Genomic DNA, 18,601 nt, shown 5'->3' on the forward strand with positions numbered 1-18,601 from the left:
AGGTTTAGAGTCAGACACATTGAGTCCACTCACGACTATGCAACTTGGGGCAAGTTCCTCTACCTCTCTGAGCCCCGGCACAGAAACGGGATTGATGTGTTCCCCTTCATAGGGAAAGTCCTTAGCCTAGACCTCCATACCCAGAATGTTCTCACGAAATGTCCGCTATGCCACAGTTAAAAGTATGAGGGTAGAGATGCTGAGGGGCCTGGAGAGAGGGGGGGTGGAAGCAATACTCCATGGGTTCTAGATGATATAGGAAAGGGGAGGCAAGAGGAGTGGGGGACCAGGACTTTGGCTTGAGCCAAATCCACCCCACTGTCTGCTCTTGTAAATAAAGTTTTGTTAATCACAACCACACCCCTTCTTTATGCATCATCTCTGGCTGCTTTTGTGTCACAAGGACAGAGTCGAGTAATTACAACAGTGGCTGCATATCCTGCAAAGCCTAAAATATTTACTCTCTGGCCCTTTAACAATAAGTGTGCAACCCTGTGCTAGGGGAGAGGAGGGCTAGATGGATTCAAACAAACTAACTAATTAATAAAAAATAGAACCATGGGCACGTGGGTGGCTCAGTGGGTTAACCTCTGCCTTTGGCTCAGGGTCCTGGGATCTTAGGGTCCTGGGATCGAGCCCCGCATCAGGCTCTCTGCTCCGCAGGGAGCCTGCTTCCCCTCTCTCTCTCTCTGCCTGCCTCTCTGCCTACTTGTGATCTCTCTGTGGCATATAAACAAATAAGATTTTTTTAAAAAATACAGGAGGAGAACATGGGAGGTTGAAGCTAAAGAATGAGACTAGAGAGAGGGTTCACGAGGTGGTGGGGGTAGAAAAATGGCCAAGGGAAGTGGGTGTCTGTGGCACTGTCTGAGTGAGGACTCCTGGAACTCTGACCAATGCAGGAATTCTCAGGCTCTCATGACAAATCGATGGATCAAAGTTTGGTGGATCAACAGATTGACTTACCCACTGGGAATATGGGCAAGATCAAGAATTCAGACTTTCAAGAATAGAGACTTCCAGACCCAAAACCCAGTGCCCAGGAAGTTGCCAGAAAAGGAGTCTCCAAAATCATCCTCCCCTTCTTTGCTATCAAAACGTAGATTTTAGGGCACCTGTGTGTTTCAGTTGATTAAATGTCCAACTCTTGATTTCAGCTCAGATCATGATCTCAGGGTGGTGGGATTGAGTCCCATGTTGGGCTCCAAGCTGGGTGTGGAATCTGCTTGGGATTCTCTCTCCCTCTCCCCTCCCCACTTTCTCCCTCTCCATCTCTCTCTTCTAAAAAAAATAAAAAACAAACAAACAAACAATAACAACAACAGTAACACTTCAATTTTGTTCAGTGACAATGTACCCTACCCTTAGGGATGATTTGTTTAGGACTATCAAGTGATCATATTCACTTTTCACTGACCTTTACTTTTCCAGACTGCCTTATAGCTAGAAGCAGGCCCATGATGAGTTCTGGCCAATAAGACATCTCAGAAAGTCAGGCCAGGGCTTCCTGGAAAGCTTCTGCTTTTCTGATGAGAGATAGATTTACTGGTGCTGACCTCCTCCCTTTCTTGCCTTAACACAGAGCTAATGCTTGAGGCTGTGGCAGCCATTTTGTGACCATGAGGCAATAAACACGATGGCATACATGAAGTATGCTGAGAATGTTGGAACAGAAAGAACGACCCTGACAACATCATTAAACCCTTGTCTACCACCAGACTTTTTAAGTGTCTTCATTGCAGAAAACATTTTTTTTTATTCAAAAGCACTTTGAATTAAAAAAAAAAGCATTATTTTTTTTTTCTTTTACTCAAAAGCACTTTTAATTGAAAGAAGGAAGAGACAGAAGTTCAGAGGGAGCAGTTGGGAGCTGGGAGAATGGCATGCCATGGCGTGAGGGGGAGGAAGAGGAAGCAGATGGGGGCTGCTATCAGCAGAGGGATGTGTGAGTGCGGATGAGACTGGGAAATGGGGGATTAAGAACAGACAGGAGGAGGCTTTGGAGGCTGGGTTGAGGGCTTTAGGTTTTTTGTTGTTATTATTTTTTTTTCCTGCAGGCTATGAAAAAACCTTACTAAAATGTCTTTGAAATCCTATAGATCATAAGCTTGGTGTAATTAATATTTGCTAAACTCTGTACCTTCCAATGTTCTTAAGACATTTACTTTGCTGTATTTTCTTTACAAGAAAAAAATGGCAGTGCATTTGCATTATTTTTATGGCTTATCTTTTTTCTAATTATAAAAGCGAAGTCTCTTTAGACAATTTAGAAAGCAGATAAGCAGATAAAAGAAGCTATTTTGGGTCTTTGACCAGAAGACTATTTCAGAGAATGAAGCAGATGCGGAATGGGTTCATGGAGCTTGAGACAGGAAACAAAAGGACTCATTGTTAACTCGCCTTCACTGGATCTCAGTTTTCCCATCTGTAAAATGAGCAGGTAGGACTGCAGCTAGGGAAGTCTCCATCTAGCCTGGTAGCTCAGGGGTTCTTGAGTAAGCCGCTTCCCTGGGCTATTAGCACACACCCTGTGGACGCCCTGGGTCACAGTGAAAGCCATGGTCAATATGCACCAAACTTGTCCATCCGTCTACTCCAGGTTCACACAGGGTGGCTGTTGTTTCCTCACTTTACAGAGGCGAATGATGACCGCAGCCCTTGGCTATCACATCTCAGAGGTCAGAATCCACATCCCATGCTCACTTCTGCTCTCCCAGAGCCAGGACTCTGTCCCTGCAATCCAGACCTCACTTCCTCCAGTTGCTTAGTAATCTGTTCCCTGTAAGCTCAGAAAGGGTGGTGGGCGGGAATGAGGGTGACTTTGGAGGTCTGACACCACAGTCCCCAGGACCACTGCAGAGACCGCCACAGTCCCTCCACCCCACGGTGCCCAGGTCCTTCCCACCTGGTTTGGTTGTGTGTAAGTCTGATGACTGAAGTGGCTCTCTTTCTCCACCAGGGCACCGCTGGGGACCAAAAGATTCAGGGAATAGCTCCGTGTTTATGTGCCTCCTGTTGAAAATCAATGGTTTCCCTCCTCGGGAGACACCCTCCCGGGCAAAATAGAGTGATTCGCTTATTAGCCACGTGCGCACTGGTGGGTGATGCCGCAGCCGGTAAACTAGTCATAGGTCGTAATGAAGCTCCCTGCTCCGGCGCCCCTGTGCCAGGAGCGTCCACCCCACACCGGCAGCAGCCAGGCACCATTTACCCCCGCGGGGCTGGGCTGTCACTTACCCCGAATTACCAGGAGCAGCCTTGACATGGAGGCTGCCTGGGGCTTCTCCAGGAGGGAGGAATTCAGAAATGCAAGTGTGAACTTCCCAGTGTCCTCCAGAGGTGGGTATGGGGCTTAGTGGCTGTGCCTGGCTGGGTGGGACCATTGCTAAACGCCCAGGAAACGAGCTGCTACTCATCATTCTCCGGTTCCCCGGGGCACAGTGCCCTTGCTCATCCATTCCAGGCCACTTTGTCTGCCCCCCTTCCATAAAACGTTCCACCCCTATCCATAGAACCAGAGAATGCCAGAAGGGGTAGAAATCAGTGCAGGAGACAAAACTGTTTGATGGTTTAGCACTCACTGCTGGAACATCCTCAACACTTTTTATGTACTGACTTTCTGATGCTCCCAGAAACCTCCTGACAGAGACACTGTTAGAGCGCCGTGGTAAAGACAAGGAAATTGAGGCATGGGGTAGTGGGTAGAGGAGGAGGTTAAGCCATTTACATACTTAAGTGGCAACACTGGGGTTTGAACTCAAGCCTTAGCTCCCATCTGGAGCTCTTAATTACTCAAGTGCTCCCACCCACTCCCATGGTCCCTTCACCTTTGCTTCATCTTGCAGATGGGAAACTGAGGCCCCAGAGTCAGTCTAAGGTCCCCCAGCCACACAGTCCCGGATGAGGCCCAGGTCCCAGGCCATCATCCAAGGCTCCTTCCGTTGCTCCCATGATGTCGCTTGCTTTTCTCAGGCTCTCTTCTTAGAACAGCCGAACCAAGCAGATGTAGAGTTTGAGTCCCAGGCCTCCAAACCTCCATGAGTCTCCTAGGAACGGACATCCTGGGACCTCCTGCTTCACAAAATGTTGGTGACAACAAGCATGCACATACTTCACAGTTTACAAAGCCCTCAAATCTCAGTCCTCGTGGCAACCCTGTAAAGTAAGCCTGACCATGGTCTCCCTGTTAAAGCCAAGGAAACAGAGATCCTCTCTGTGGAATAAAAACCGGTCCCCACCACAGACCAAAGGCAGGCCACGTGCCATCCCACACACCTTCTGCCAGCAACACTGTCCCTAGCCAAGCTGGAGAAATTGTCAACCTTCAACCTTATAACCCTGCCAAGATTTCTTAGAGCCCAAATGCTCCTCAGCCTCAAGCAAGAGGAGGACGAGACCCAAGTCTTTGTCCCAACCCAGCAGAGCTTGCTCAGTGCACCCCCTGCTCACCCTTCCCAAATCCTGGGAGTTTCAGGATAGTTCCTAAGCTCAGAGATCAGGTCTCATAGGTATTACTATCCCCCAGAGCATTTCTCTTAGGGTTTGCTAACTAACACAAAGAGAAAGGAAAAAATGGAGGAAAGAAGGGAGAGGTCTTCCACTGAACATTCACTGGTTTAGACGAGCCGCACAAGCTGGTATGCACTGATGGAATTTTTATTTGCAATTATAATGCTGCCAAGTAGCAGTGTGACCTCCTACTGGTGTATTACATTCTCTGGGCCTCAGTGTCTCCATCCATAAAAGAAGGTAGCTCGATGGGCTCTCAGATAGTCAGATAGACATTGTGCGGTGTGTGCCTACCGCCCCCCCCCCCACTCCCCACAGGGCTACAGATCTCATGAATCAATCCCAGCTTGTTTCCCACATGTTGGGGGGGGTGTTCTCAGAATCTGAACCAGACAAATGTACTTTTTCTTTTCAGTTCCCAGCATCCCAAAACACTTCTTATTGAAAGAATCCCAAAGCATATGGAGTGCAGGGTCTTAAATCCCTCATCTTATCCTTTGGGTGGAAATTTCTTTTCCCAGATTCTAGGACAGGAGAATGGGATTTAGAATGGGCCCACAGGATGTTCCCATTCCAGACTCTGAGTATGACACAGGTGACATGAGGACATAGGCAGAGTTGGAGATTTCTCAAGGTAGTGCAGCAGAGCTGTCGAAGACCCAGAGACAGTGGTGACAAGTGACCAACAGTGGCCAGATCAGTGGCAGCCCTTTCTGTGGTGTGAGCTGTTGCCATCCTCCAGCTGCCTGTGGTCCAATTTGCAGTTATCAAGGGGAGGAATGTGACCCAATGGTTAGGGCTATGCCTTTGAAGTCAGATAGATATCCATCTGAATTCCGTTGGTGCCAATTACAGGCAACATGCCTGTAGGTAAGTTACATTCCCTCGCAGAGTACTGTCCTCTCCTCCAGAAAGCAGAGACAACAGTAAGTGCTTCGTAAGGGCTGCTGTGGGGCACACACAAGGTACTATGAGTGGCGTTTCTAGCCTGACACCTAGGAGCAGCTGAATAAATGGAAGCCATGTGAATGCGGAGGGAGGAAGAGACGGTTCCAGAATGGGTGGCTGAATCCAGGGCCAATACGCCCAGCTGGAAGCATCCAGAACAGCTGTCCTGCTGTACAGCAGCTGGGGAGGGCCCATCACAGAGGGTGTGCTCCCCCCAGGGAACTGACCTTCTCAGGAAGAACTGACCTTTCTCTCCCCGGGGCTGCCTCACCACTGAGTTTTTGCCCTTGCAGGAAGCTCCGAGGTGTAACAGGCCGATGCCTGCGGGAGAGCAGACAGGCGTCGGGCGCCGTCTGCAGCCCTCGGTGTGTTAGCGGACTGGCCTCAGCTGACGCTGATTCCCCCAGATGGAGACTTCTGGTCTCAGGGCGCGCCAGGCTGGGGCAGCAGGCGTGCCAGGAGCCTGTTCCTGCGAGGGGTGTGCCAGCTCCAGGGGCCAGATGCTCCCTCCAAAACCTTCCATCAGCGATGGCATCTGCTCTTCTCCCAGGCTGGTCCAGCTGCCACCCGGGCACGAGGCTCATCGCCCAACCCAGACCCTTCTTTCAGCCCACCCTCACCCCACGCATTTCCTTGGGGGTCACAGATCGTTGTCTTTCCTCGGGCCTGTGTGGCCTCTCGCTGTGGTGCCCACTCTGGCTGCCTCTGGTTCTGACTGGAATTTAATTGGGAGCTTGAAAAACCCTGATTGTTTGATAATTATAAGGCAGAGAAATTACCAGGGCATCAAAGGTTGCTCCCAATTGCTATATTAATTGTCCTTCGTTGTCTCTCGATATAAAAGACCACTTTACGGAGACAGAAGCCAGCCAGCTTTTAGTTCACGGCCGCCTGACAAGAGGAAGAGGGGTCGTCGCTGGCTCCCATCCATGTCTTCCCAGACAGAAACCTTTGCTGCTCCGGGCCCAGCACAGCCCCCCGCGGAGACCCACAGCCAGGCCCAGCAGCTTCCGGCCAGGACCAGCCCAAGCCCCTCCCTGATCATCTCCTGACCCAGTGGCTCACGGGGAGCGGGGGGAGCCCCAGTTCTTAGCTGCGGGCTTAGATGTACTTTTCCTCGAGGACTGATGAGTAAGTGCTAGTGGGGACCCTGGGGATGAACAGGCAGCGTTTATGGAGGATATCCTGTGTGCCAGGTGCCATGTCAAGTGGTTGACCTGCTTCTCTTTACAACAAGTGATGCCTGTGATTTTTTTTTTCCCCCATTTTGCAGCTGGGGCTCAAAGAGGTGAAGGAACTTGCCCAGGATCATCCAGCCATGACACGCTGGCACCAAGAGCAAACCCTGGGCTCCTGCACAGAGCTCTTAGCCACCCTGTGGTCCCACGCTCTGAGTCTGTGTATGTGCAAGATGTGTGTGTGAGACTATGCATGTGCATGAGTGTCCGTGAATGTGATGGGGGTACACAGAAAGGACAGTATCTAAGCAGTGAGCCCGGTAGAAAAAGGACTAAGCAAAAGGCATGAATGAGACCATTGTCGCAGAGTAACCATACATTTGATGTGTTTATTTGTAAAGGATCCAGCCGTGCCTTGATTAAAACCACTGGGGACTGGAGGTAAATGAACCTGTGTTTGAATGTTCCCATCCCTTGAGCCCCTATTTGTGTCAGGCCTTGTGCTGTGTGCGGCTAGTGGCCTGGAGAGAGTCAGCCGCGGTGTCTGTCCAGCGGGCTCCCTGCCTGGTTCGAAGCCACAGACACAGGGCAGGGCTGGCGTTGTCCCCTCCAACACCATCATCATCCTGCCTGGACAGCCTCAGCCTCAGCCTCTGTTCTACCGGGGAGGACGTGGGAAGGCTGAGTCAAGCTGCCTTAAGGCCATTAATTTTTTATAGCCGTTTGCTGGCATGCTCGCACACCAGTGCCTGGCCAAGAGCTAGGCTTAACCAACAATTGATTATCCTTGGAATCAACAAGGCTCTGTATCACTAATTCATAACTTGGCTTTTGTTCTGCAACCAAGGCTACATTCACTAATAAAAAGAGGAACCATGTGTGGAGCCCTTCTCTGGCCGGGCCCAAGGGGGCCCATCCTGGTCTCCAGAAAGAGATCCCGATCCCATGTTGTGGATGAGGAGACTGGCCCAAGCGGGGAACTCATGATCTGTCCCCATCACACAGCCTGTCAAGGGTGAGGCGTGGAGGGGGCCCGGCTCTGCAATGGGACATCATCGGATCCTCCACCTTTACCAACAACATACGTGGATTAGCTGCAAGTCTTGAGCTTCAAATGAGAGATTCCAAAGGAAGCAAACACCAGTGCTGGAGCCAGAGTCCGTCCAGCCACTAGGGATTGTCACCGGGCCGCTTGCCAGCCCCCGACCTGGGCACGGGCCTCGGGAGATAAAGCAGTGGGTGCATTTCAGGACCGGCTGTTTCAAACCTACAGGTAAAAGTGCAATTTACAGCAAAGTCTTTTCCCATCCCTCCAGCTCTGTTCCAAAGGAGCCTTTTAGATGTAGCCTGTCTTGTCCAGTGGCCAAGGACCATCAGGGTGTCTCAGGAGCATCAGAAGGACCCGGAAAGGAAGGGACAGGGCATCCAAGCCTTCCATGATAAGTGTTTTTCTAAGTTTAGGACAGAGTTACCTTCGGTTGTTAAAATTTAGCTTAGTACTTATTTCAGATATAGTTTTATACTTAAGCTCTCTTTTATATATACACTTATATACATAAAATACATAATACATAATATATAGAAATACATAATAGTGCATTATATACATATAATATACATTACATATATAATCTATGTATTGTATATATAGGATATAAGTAAGGCCCTCATTCTGGTCCTCGAGTCTACCAATCATCCTCAGTCCCCATCTCCGCACGGCTGCTTCCTCCTCTAGAAATGCTCTCCTTCCGGAACTTTGCGTGGCTGGTTCTAGCTTATCATCCAAGTCTCAGCTTAAATATCCCTTCCTCAAAGAAGTTCTTAACCCCTCCAACTAAACCAGTCTGTGGTAGCTCTACTTGTCCTATTTTCTATCCTAGCTTTGATGTCTCCTGTCCAGAAATAAATACTGTTTTATTTGTGTAATGTGTCATGTCCTCCACGAGAGTATAAGCTCTGTGAGGGCACGCAGGAGAAGGCCTGCTCATCCGTGTGTGCCCAGCACCTGTCAGGAGTCCAGGGTTGTTTCGGTGAGTGAATGTATCAAGGAACGAAAACCTCCCGGGGACCCAAGGAGCCTTGCCATGGAACTCTGCACCCCCAGGCATAGTGACTTAAAGGCAGGGACGGTGATCCTTCTAATTTTACAAGCCATATATTCAGATCTGCATCTCGGTATCATGAGCTTAGTCCAAACTACTCCGCTCTGACCCAAGCAGCGCTGATGAGAACAACTTTCGGGATGTCCACTGGGGGGTCCAGGGACAGCTCAGATCATCAGCTTCAGGCAGGGCCAGCTCTGAGCAAGCAGCACTCTGCTGGGAGAATGTGTTCGGCCCAGTACAGTGGTGCTGGTATGGCCAGGAGCCCCCGGGGTCGGCTGGGTGAGCAGCTATAGAGAGCAATCCCTACGGGCTGTATCTAAAACTGCAGGAAGGAACCACACCCTCAGCCAATCCCAAAACACCAAGGAAGAGAAGTTTTCAAAACTCCAAATTCCCCATGGTGAGAAGGACTTGGAGCAGGTGGCGTGTGCTCTGCTCAGGGGAGAACCAGTACCTGGACTGTAGGCCACTCGGGGTCAGGCTGGCCCCGGCGGAAAGCGTTCTCGGACACATTGTGGATGGGGTTACCATGAGCTTCCAGGCGGAGATGGAGTTCCGAAGCCAAACGTGAGCCAAGCCAGGGCTCACGGGGCACAAGGACTTGAGGGAGGAGTCCGAGCCGGGCCCGACGCCAGGTTCGATTCAAAGGAAACAGCAAATCAAGGTGAGAGCCCACTCAGGAATCAGGGTCATGGAAAGTCTAAATGCACTCAGGGAAGGAGGCCAAGGGCCCAACCCTAACCCTAACCCTAACCCTAGGGCTGCAAGGCAGTCTGGGCTGTTCCCTGACGGAGGTGGTCAGAGCTTCCTCAGAAGGGCCTCCAGGGGCCGTGGCCTCCAGCAGCCGTCCCTGGTGGACATCTGACAGGCCGACTGCGGCAGTAGGCATGGGCGGGAGCCCGTTTGAACTTCCGCGGCCCTGTATCTGAGGCGGGAATTAAACCGTTCTGTTCTACTAGGGCGTTTCATTGACTTCTGGCAAAACACGATGTCCTGCTTCAAAGGAAAGGAAACGCACAGGCTTAGGAGGCTCGTTGGACATCAAAGCGCTATTAGAGAACAGCATTCTGATGAGCTAATTGCAAATGCACCCTGGGCAGACGGAGCACGTTTGCTCAGGAACATATGGGCTCACACATCCAGGCAGAGGGTGCCGGGGACAAGATGTGTGCAGGGCTTTGGTGAACCCAACGTGTTTGCAAAATAATTCAAGACATTGCCTCAGCCTGGCCTGCTCTCCCCTCCCACATTCCATCAGGCTGTGGGGGTGGAGAGCAAGATTCTCGGTGCCGCTAAAGAAAAGGCCCCCTGCAAATAAGGAAGCCTGGGCCCAAACAAACCAGAACATTCTCCCCCCAAAACCAGAGGGACCTATCTGTGGAGACAGCTCTTTCTTGACTCCCAGAGGTCCCTCCGGACTGCGCGATCCTTAATGAGAAGTGGGGTGCCAGTGGGCAGGGGAGTGGGCCATTCCCCTCCTTTCTATCCTCCCTAGCCTCACCTATCCTGTCCAGGCAGGAGACCTTAACCTTTTCAGTCCTGAAACAGTTACAGTCTCTTCTGACACCAGCATTAATTACAACAAGCCCAGGAACCTGGGGACCACCCAGCCCGGGTCATCTAACCCAGGGCTCCCCCGGGGGTCAGACCAGTTGAGTGGGTGGTCCCCTTATCCTCATCCACCAGAAAAAGTTCGGTGACTCCAATTCTATCCTGTTTATATAACAGCATCAGGCATAAGATTTTCCTCAAAAAAGAGGGAGATCCAGACTGTTAATAAAACTACTTCTCTGGAATAACAGCTTCATCTTACCAGTTGGGGAAACTGAGGCCGTGATGGCATGATGGCCCCGGGCACACAGTGAGTCAAGAACGGGGCCAAGTTTAGAGCCCAGGAGCCCAGCTTCAGGCCAGTGGTCTGGCCACCCCAGCAGGCTGCCACAACTGGTCAGGTTCAAGGGACTGGCCCCTCAGTGCTAGGCTGCCTGGACTCTTGAACACCTAAGCTCCCCTCAGCCCCTTAGGGGACCATCCTCAGCAGGACATGAGCCTCAGCAATCAGGAGGGCCCTTCACTGTCACACTCCTGCCCTCCAGGCTGGGCTGATGAAGTGCAGAGGCAGCCAAGAGACAGGAGAGAGCTTCCCAAGAAGAGGGTAGGGAGGCGAGTGGGAGAAACGGCCATGGGAAATTGCTGTTAGTTCTCCTGTGTCTCCTCAAGAAACAGGCTAAGCAGGGAGGGAGGAAGGAAGCTGGAGGAAAGGAAACAGGGAATTACAAAGGGCCTTGGAGGTGGCCTTGTCCTGCCTGTTCATTGGACAGATGGGAAATCTGAGATAAAAGGGGTGGGGGAGCCCAAGCCAAGGTTCCCGGCAAATCTGTGGCTGTCCTACCCTGCATGAGGCAGTCCACAGGCTTTGGGCATGTGGGATAAGATCCTAATTTGGGTGTGTGGCTGAGTCCACACAGTGTGGGCTTCCAGCCTCCTCTGCTTCCCTCCCCGCTCCCTCCTGGTCCTAGTTAAAGCCTCTCAGCTTCTCGCTTCACTGTTCTTAGCACGGTCTTAAGTGAGAAACTTATTTGTATGACTCTTTCATTCATTCTTATCTCCCCCTGCCCTAGACCATCAGCTTCTTAGAGGCAGGAGTTGGTACACTTTGCTCACTATAGAGTCCTCAGTGCTCAGTATATATCAGATGGATGGATGGATGGATGGACGGATGGACAGATGGACGGATGGACGGATGGACGGATGGACGGATGGATGGATGGATAAATGAGTGTATTAGGGCTCTTTCTGAACTGAAAGCTTGTCATGGCTCTTCCCCAGCCCCATGATCTCTCTGGGAGGTCCTTCCCCAGTACTGAAGCCTTTCATAATCTGACCCCAGTTCTTCCTGCTCTCATTTCCTGCCATGAGTCTCTCCATCTCTGTCACATGCTACACACCATTCTGGTTTGTAGGTGCTATCACAGGCCTCGGTAGCTTATGGTCTAAAATAGCTCCCTCCCCTTTACCTAGATGGCAGCACCCTATTGATTCTTCTATACCCAGCTCAAATGTCCCTCTTCCCTCCCTGGGGAGCCAGGCCGTAAGCAGCACAGATGATGGCTCCCTCCTTAAAAACAGTGTGGCAGCCAGGGCAGTGCACGGGTATAGAAGATAAGGATTTGTTTCCATGTTTGAGTCGGCTATAAGAGACGAGGCCTGTTGTGGGATAGGATGTATGACTTGCTAACACTGTGTACCAAAATTTGGGGTTTGACCAGTGGGAGGGCTCAGACCTCTTGGCTCCTGTCCAGTCAGTGTCCCTTCCACCACACATGGATCAACTTCAAATATTCCATCCCTTCCAACATTCTCTCTCTCTCTGTGTGTCTCCAAACCTACCATATCTGCCATATCTGGTACCTTCTCTTGGCCTCCCTCTTGCCTACCATCCCTCTGGTCTTCTCACCCCTGAGCAAGGAGGGCCCAGCAGCAAAGTTCAGCTGATGTCCAGATAGGTAGGCTGGTGCTTTTGGGCTTGGGCCAGTCATACTCAGAGTCCCCTCCTCCCAGGAGATCTTGGTGACAGATCTCAACAAGGACCTTGTACATCAAAGTTTTAAAAGCATTGCACAAATCTGTCTGGTCTATGCAGTGTTCTTCTTCAAAATTAGTATACAGATTTCCAGTTTATCCTGAAAAATTAAAGATCAAGCCTTTCTGGGGGCACCTTCTCACAAGGCACCAATTGGGGGGAACTTTAGACTGAGCCTGTGGGCTCCAGCCTCCCGCAGACTCCATCACCCCTCCTGGCTTCACTAATGACCAAACCCGGCCTGGCTCCCTTGGGAATTCAGGTTTGTGTCCTGGAGAAAGTCTTGGGAGACTTTCTTTGCTCCTAACTCAGATCACTTCTTGCCTCTCATTTGCCCCTAGACACATACACACATGTGCACACACACAAACACACACAGAACAACTCTGAACTGGGATACGGTGGAACCCAAGGACATAAGAAGGGGAACCTCCAGGAAAGGAAGGGGAAAAGAATATAAAGATGGGTTTGGAGACAAGAATGAGAGTGCAGGGCAGGAACACACCCATGCACAGGAAGTCAAGAATGCAGTGGGAGATGAAGTCTGTGCTCCCGTTGAACTTGAACAACAGGCCAGTCCACTAGGACCTACCATCCTCCCCTTCATTGAAGACAAAGACTGAGTCTCTGCAGGGCGGTAACAGCAGGAGAACATCAGAGCTCCAACCCACAGAGTATCTACCATCACAGAAAATGCCAACCATAACTGTGGTTAGAATGTCTGCTGCTGCCAATCACTGAGGGCTTTCCAGCCACTGGGAACGGTGTGAAATTCAGTTTGCAAACATGATTACATTACATTTCATCCTAAGGATGAGCATCCCTGTGGCAGGAAAGCCAAGAGTTGAAGAGCGAAGAAACCTGCCCAAGGTCCCACAGCCAGTGAAGGGCCAGATCCAGGCAGCCCGGGTCTGGGTCAGCTTTGCTCCCCAAGGGCGGCCACGCCCCCTACATGCTCAGTAGAAGGGGGCTGGCCTCATCACAATACCCTCTCCTTCATTCGGCAACCTCCCCCAGTTAGATGGGTTTGAAAATGAGCCCTTCCCTGACCATCCCAGCCTCTGAAGTCTGAGGCCAATCTGAAGGGAGTTTGAAACGTTTTAATAAAAATCCTAAGTCCATACGGTAGTTAAGAGTGTGGATTCTGGACGCAGGCTCTGCCACTTCCTAGCTGAGTGACCCTGGGCAGGTCACACAACGTCTCTGCCTCTCGACTTTCTCCCTGATACGGTGGGGTAATAATAACAAGAAGAGCAGTGATCAGAAGCATGCCGTCCTCATGGGGTGTCAACAGTGGGGAGCCGCGTTCGGAGTAGCCAGTGCCTTGACTGGACCAGCACTTCTTAGAGCAGTTCTACTTTCCTCCTTCTCATTCATCCCCACTTGCCTTTCTCTCTCCTTTCAAACAAGGTGGGGAGGAGAACCCCCTTCCTAAAGCCCTGTCCCTAAATGGTGAGAGCTTGGCTTCCTGGTGTCTCCCTGCTCTGCCCCAGGGAGCCCCAGCGGCCACTCCTGGCCAAATGAGGTGGGACCCTCGGGATGCCATGTAGCAGCCACCCCTGAGCTGGCCTCTCAGGCACGGTCCCTGGAACCTCCCAGACCTGGCCCTCTCAAAAGCCACGGAGGCTGCCAGTTCGATGGGAGGCCACAGAAGAGGCAGTAATGGCCAGAGCTCACAGGCTCAAAGACCTATAGAAGGCGGGGGGTTCTGAGTGATGGGCAAGTTCAAACCCCTCCCTCCCTGCACCTCTCTGGAACCTGAAGGTCAGAAAGGGCAGAAGGGTCCAAGGTCATACAACAGGGAAGTGGCAGCAAGAGAGTGTTTCTAGGAGGGAGGAACCTGCCATTGCATGGATCTTTGGCTGAGAGGACCCAGAAGTGTCCTCTAAAAACCTCTGACCTGGGCTTGTAAACACAGAGGCTGACAGGGCTGCGCAGGTAATGTGAGTGGAGGGAAAGCCAGGCAGGGACTTTGAGGAGCCAAAAGCCCTTGTTCATCTAAAGGGAAATGCCCCTTCCAAGGTCCAGACACTATTTCTTTAAAGTAGTTTGGTTGAGGCGTAATTCCATATAACACCATAGAACTTCAGAAAACATACCATAGAACTCACCCGTTTAAAGTGATCCAGTTCCTGTTTTTTCATATAGTCACAGAACTGCATGGCCATCGCCACGATCTAACACAAGAGCACTTTTGTCACCCCAGGGGAAATCCCATGCCCATTGGCAGTCGCCCTCCCTTCCCACCCCCCTCCACCCCCGCCCACAGCCACCAGCCCTGTGTAAGCACTAAGCTCATTGGAGTTCTTTCAATTTGCCTATTCCTGCCATTTCATATCAATGAACCCATATGGTCCACGGCAACCATCTTTATGACTTCCTATGTTCTTAATGAAGCCTACATCAGGGTTGCATTCCTTCTCATTGTCAAATACTGTTCCACTGTATGGATGTCCTACACTGTGCTCACACACTCCCCAGTTGAGGGACACTGGTGTTGTCTCTCCTTTCCTGGCTCTTACGAAAAATGCTGCTTTGCTCACTCAAGCACAAGGTTTTGTGTCAGGTTTTCATTTCTCTCCTCTGCGTACCTAGGAGTGGATGTAACCGCTGGGCCACGCCAGAACTCTACAATTCACATTTGGATGAATTGCCAAATCACTTTCCAGAGTGTCTGCTCTATTCTACACTCCCAGCAGCATGGTAGCTGGGTTCCAGTTTCCCCACATCCTCCACGCCCATCTTTTTGGTTGTAGCCATCCTGGGGTTGCTTTGGATTTGGTTGCTATGCTTTGGATTTGCGTTTTCCTAATAACAAAGGTGTTAAACATCTTTCCGTAGGCGTACTGGCTACTTGTGTATCTTCTTTGGAAAAAATCTCCATTTAGACACATTGCCCATTTTTTAATTAAGTTCTGCTTTTATTATTGAACTGAAAACCTTGCTTATTATATATTCTGAATAGAAGTCCTTTATCTGTCTACGATTTGCAAATATGTTCCCCATTCTGGGAGTTGTCTTTTCACCTCCTCAATGGTACCATTTGCAGCACAGAGGCTTTTAAATGTAATGCAAATCCAATTTATCTAATTTGGGAGAGGCACTTGTACTTTTGGTATTACCTAAGAAACCAGTGACAAATGCAAGGTCAAAAACGTTTATGTCTTTTCTTCTAAGAGTTTTATCATTTCAGCTCTTGCATTTAGGTCTTTGATCAATTTTTTTTATTATTAATTTTTTTTTTTTTTTTTTTTTTTTTTTAAGGATTTTATTTATTTATTTGTCAGAGAGCAAGCGAGAGCGAGCGAGAGCGAGCACAGGCAGACAGAATGGCAGGCAGAGTCAGAGGGAGAAGCAGGCTCCCTGCGGAGCAAGGAGCCCGATGTGGGACTCGATCCCAGGACGCTGGGATCATGACCTGAGCTGAAGGCAGCTGCTTAACCAACTGAGCCACCCAGGCGTCCCTATTATTAATTTTTAGATGTGGTGTGAGGTAGAGGTCCAAATTCATTCTTTTGTATGTGGATATCCAGGTGCCCCAACACCATCTGTTGAAAAGCCTACTCTTTCCCCATCCTATTGTCTGGACACTCTGGGCAAAAACAATTCCCTTGACTACAAACCTGCAGGTTTATTTCTAAGCTATCAGTTCTATTCCATGGATCTATATGTCTACCCTTTTGCCAATACCACACTGTCTTTTTTTTTTTTTAAGATTTTATTTATTTATTTATCAGATAGAGATCACAAGTAGGCAGAGAGGCAGGCAGAGAGTGGGGAAGCAGGCTCCCTGCTGAGCAGAGAGCCCGATGCTAGGCTCAATCCCAGGACCCTGAGATTATGACCTGAGCCAAAGGCAGAGGCTTTAACCCACTGAGCCACCCAAGTGCCCCAATACCACAATATCTTGATTAATGTAGATTTGTAGTAACTTCTGAGGACTGGAAGTGTGTGTATTTTTTACCTTTTCCTCCTTCAAGATTGGGTTAGCCATTTTAAGTCTCTTGACTCGGATGGACTAAAAGATTGGCTTGTCAATGTCTAGGGGCAGCCATTTTTGCCACATGACAAAATAAACCCTTTTTTCTAAGTCTTCTGATTTTTTAAGAGAAGTAAACAGTTTGGATTTTTTTTTTTAATATAAAATTTCCAGGTTTAAAAGCACCATTCAGTCCAAACAAAACAACTTTTGCAGGTTAAATCTCAGGACCACTAATCTGCAACGCCAGCTTGAATCCAAAGTTCCAATTTTCCAAATGGGGATCTGGGACCCAGAGAGGGAAAGGACATTTCTTCTGGTCATAGAGCAAGTTGTGGAGGTGGGATTAGGACTTGGAACTCTGGTTTCAACACAGGCGCTTCCGGAACCCTTCCTCTCTGCAGGTCCTCTCCAAGCAATGTCTCCGGAAGGGGCACCCCACACCCAGCCCAGGTGCCTTGGGTCAGGAGCATTCCTCAGTCCCATCCAGTCTAATGACGGTGAGCTCCCAAGATGCTGGTGGCTCCTTTGGTCCCCAAACTGAGGTCCAAATCCTGCCATTGTCTATGACCCCTGAACACGCAGACTGTACCATGTGTTTCACAAGCTCAAGGACCAGAAAGACAGAGGCCCCACTCCAGACCTCTCCTGCCACCTCGGGAGGACACTGAGAATGAGCTGTCCTTCTCCCTCCTGCGACCTCTTTGGGCTTCCATGGCCCCTTTAGGAAGGAAGAAAAAAGAAAAAAGAAAAAGAAAATCAGTAGTAGCCAGGAAGCCTGCAGCCTCCACAAAGTAATTTGGAGCAGGTAGAATAGAGAAAAGAATTCGTCAGATTAAGAGCCAGGCGCATTCTGTGGGCCAGAGCACGGGGGCTCCAGGGAGACAACTGGCTGCAGCCTTGCTCCTGCAATTAAGATGATAGCATCGAGGCCGCCATAATCCTCGGGGTCGTAAAATGTGTCACAAGGCACTTCCTCGACAGGGTGAATCCAGCAGGCAGCTGGTCATAATTTTTCTCTCTCTTTTTTTCTTCTTCTTCTTTTTTTTTTTTTTTTTTTTTTGGTTAAGACAGCGATGCCAGCTCTAATTTTACTGCAAGGTGGCAGATTTTCATTTCATACTCTCTGCGAAGATTGATTCACTGGAGTGTAAAAAAGGGGAAAAAAAAAAGAACACACACACACACAACCACCTTGAGACGTCCCACATTCTTCCTTCCTGATCATTTCTGAGAAATCAAATCGTACAGCATAGTGATTTTCACGGATTTTTTTTTTCTTTAAATAGTTTTTTTTTTTTTAAGTCATTGGTATTAGGGTTCATAGAATCCTGAAAAGGACCAGCAAGAAGAGTCCTTGAAGCTTTTGGCACCCAGCGTGCCTCCCCCATCCCCGGCCCCACAACTTTAAAGCAGAGGGCTCTAAAAGCCAAAGAAGCAGGGACTTTCCTGACATCCCACTGTTTGTGGCTGAGCGGCCGAGAATGCAGGCCGTAATGTGTGCAGAACGTGTTAAACCTTTAGATACCATCGACCACAGAGTGTTTCATTTTATAGCACAGGGCTGAGGCCCCGACAGGGGATGGGATATGCCAGGTCCTCCGGGGAGTAAGGTGGCAGCTCTCACTGTAACAGGGGTCGTGAACCACCCTGCTTGACTCGGGGGGAGCCTGTGGCCTCAGGAGATGAGGGGTGGGTGGGAAAAGGAGAAGCCCATTTGGGGTGACCAGGAAGAGCAGTGTGAGAAGCAGAGAGAGGGGGATAGCCCAGGGGCTCTTCTTCTCTGTGCCCTGCCTTTGTCCCCTCGCATTGCCCCCTCCCTCAGACTCACCCCTTGAGAATGGGCCAGAGTATCTATTCCAAGGCCAATAAGTACCCCGTCTCCACAGAGGTGATCGGCTCCCCATGATGGTCGGTACACACAGAAGGTAGCGGCTGGCTCTGGGAGAGAGGAGAAAGTCAACAGAACCCAAAGAGTTCCTGAAAGGTATTGTCAGACTTTCCCCATACTTTATTCTAGAAAGGTCAGGAAGAGATGAGTTCTATGGCCACAAAGTTGGGCCCAATTTATTATCTAATAACCTGGGAAACTCCTAAACACTGCTGAACATGGGTTCATACCAGCCCAGAAGGAAATACCTAGTAGAGTGCCATAGGCTCTGTTCTCTACCCTTGTCCTCTAACAGCTTTCATTAGGTTTATAAATGAGCTCATAGGTCTATGCTGTTCTAAACAGGTGGCTAGAAAAACAAGTGTGGGGGATGACAGTTTTGGGATCCCAGCTGGGTTTCAACAAGCA

The sequence above is a fragment of the Mustela nigripes genome, chromosome 4, assembly GCF_022355385.1.
Source record: "Mustela nigripes isolate SB6536 chromosome 4, MUSNIG.SB6536, whole genome shotgun sequence".
Taxonomy (NCBI): Eukaryota; Metazoa; Chordata; class Mammalia; order Carnivora; family Mustelidae; genus Mustela; species Mustela nigripes.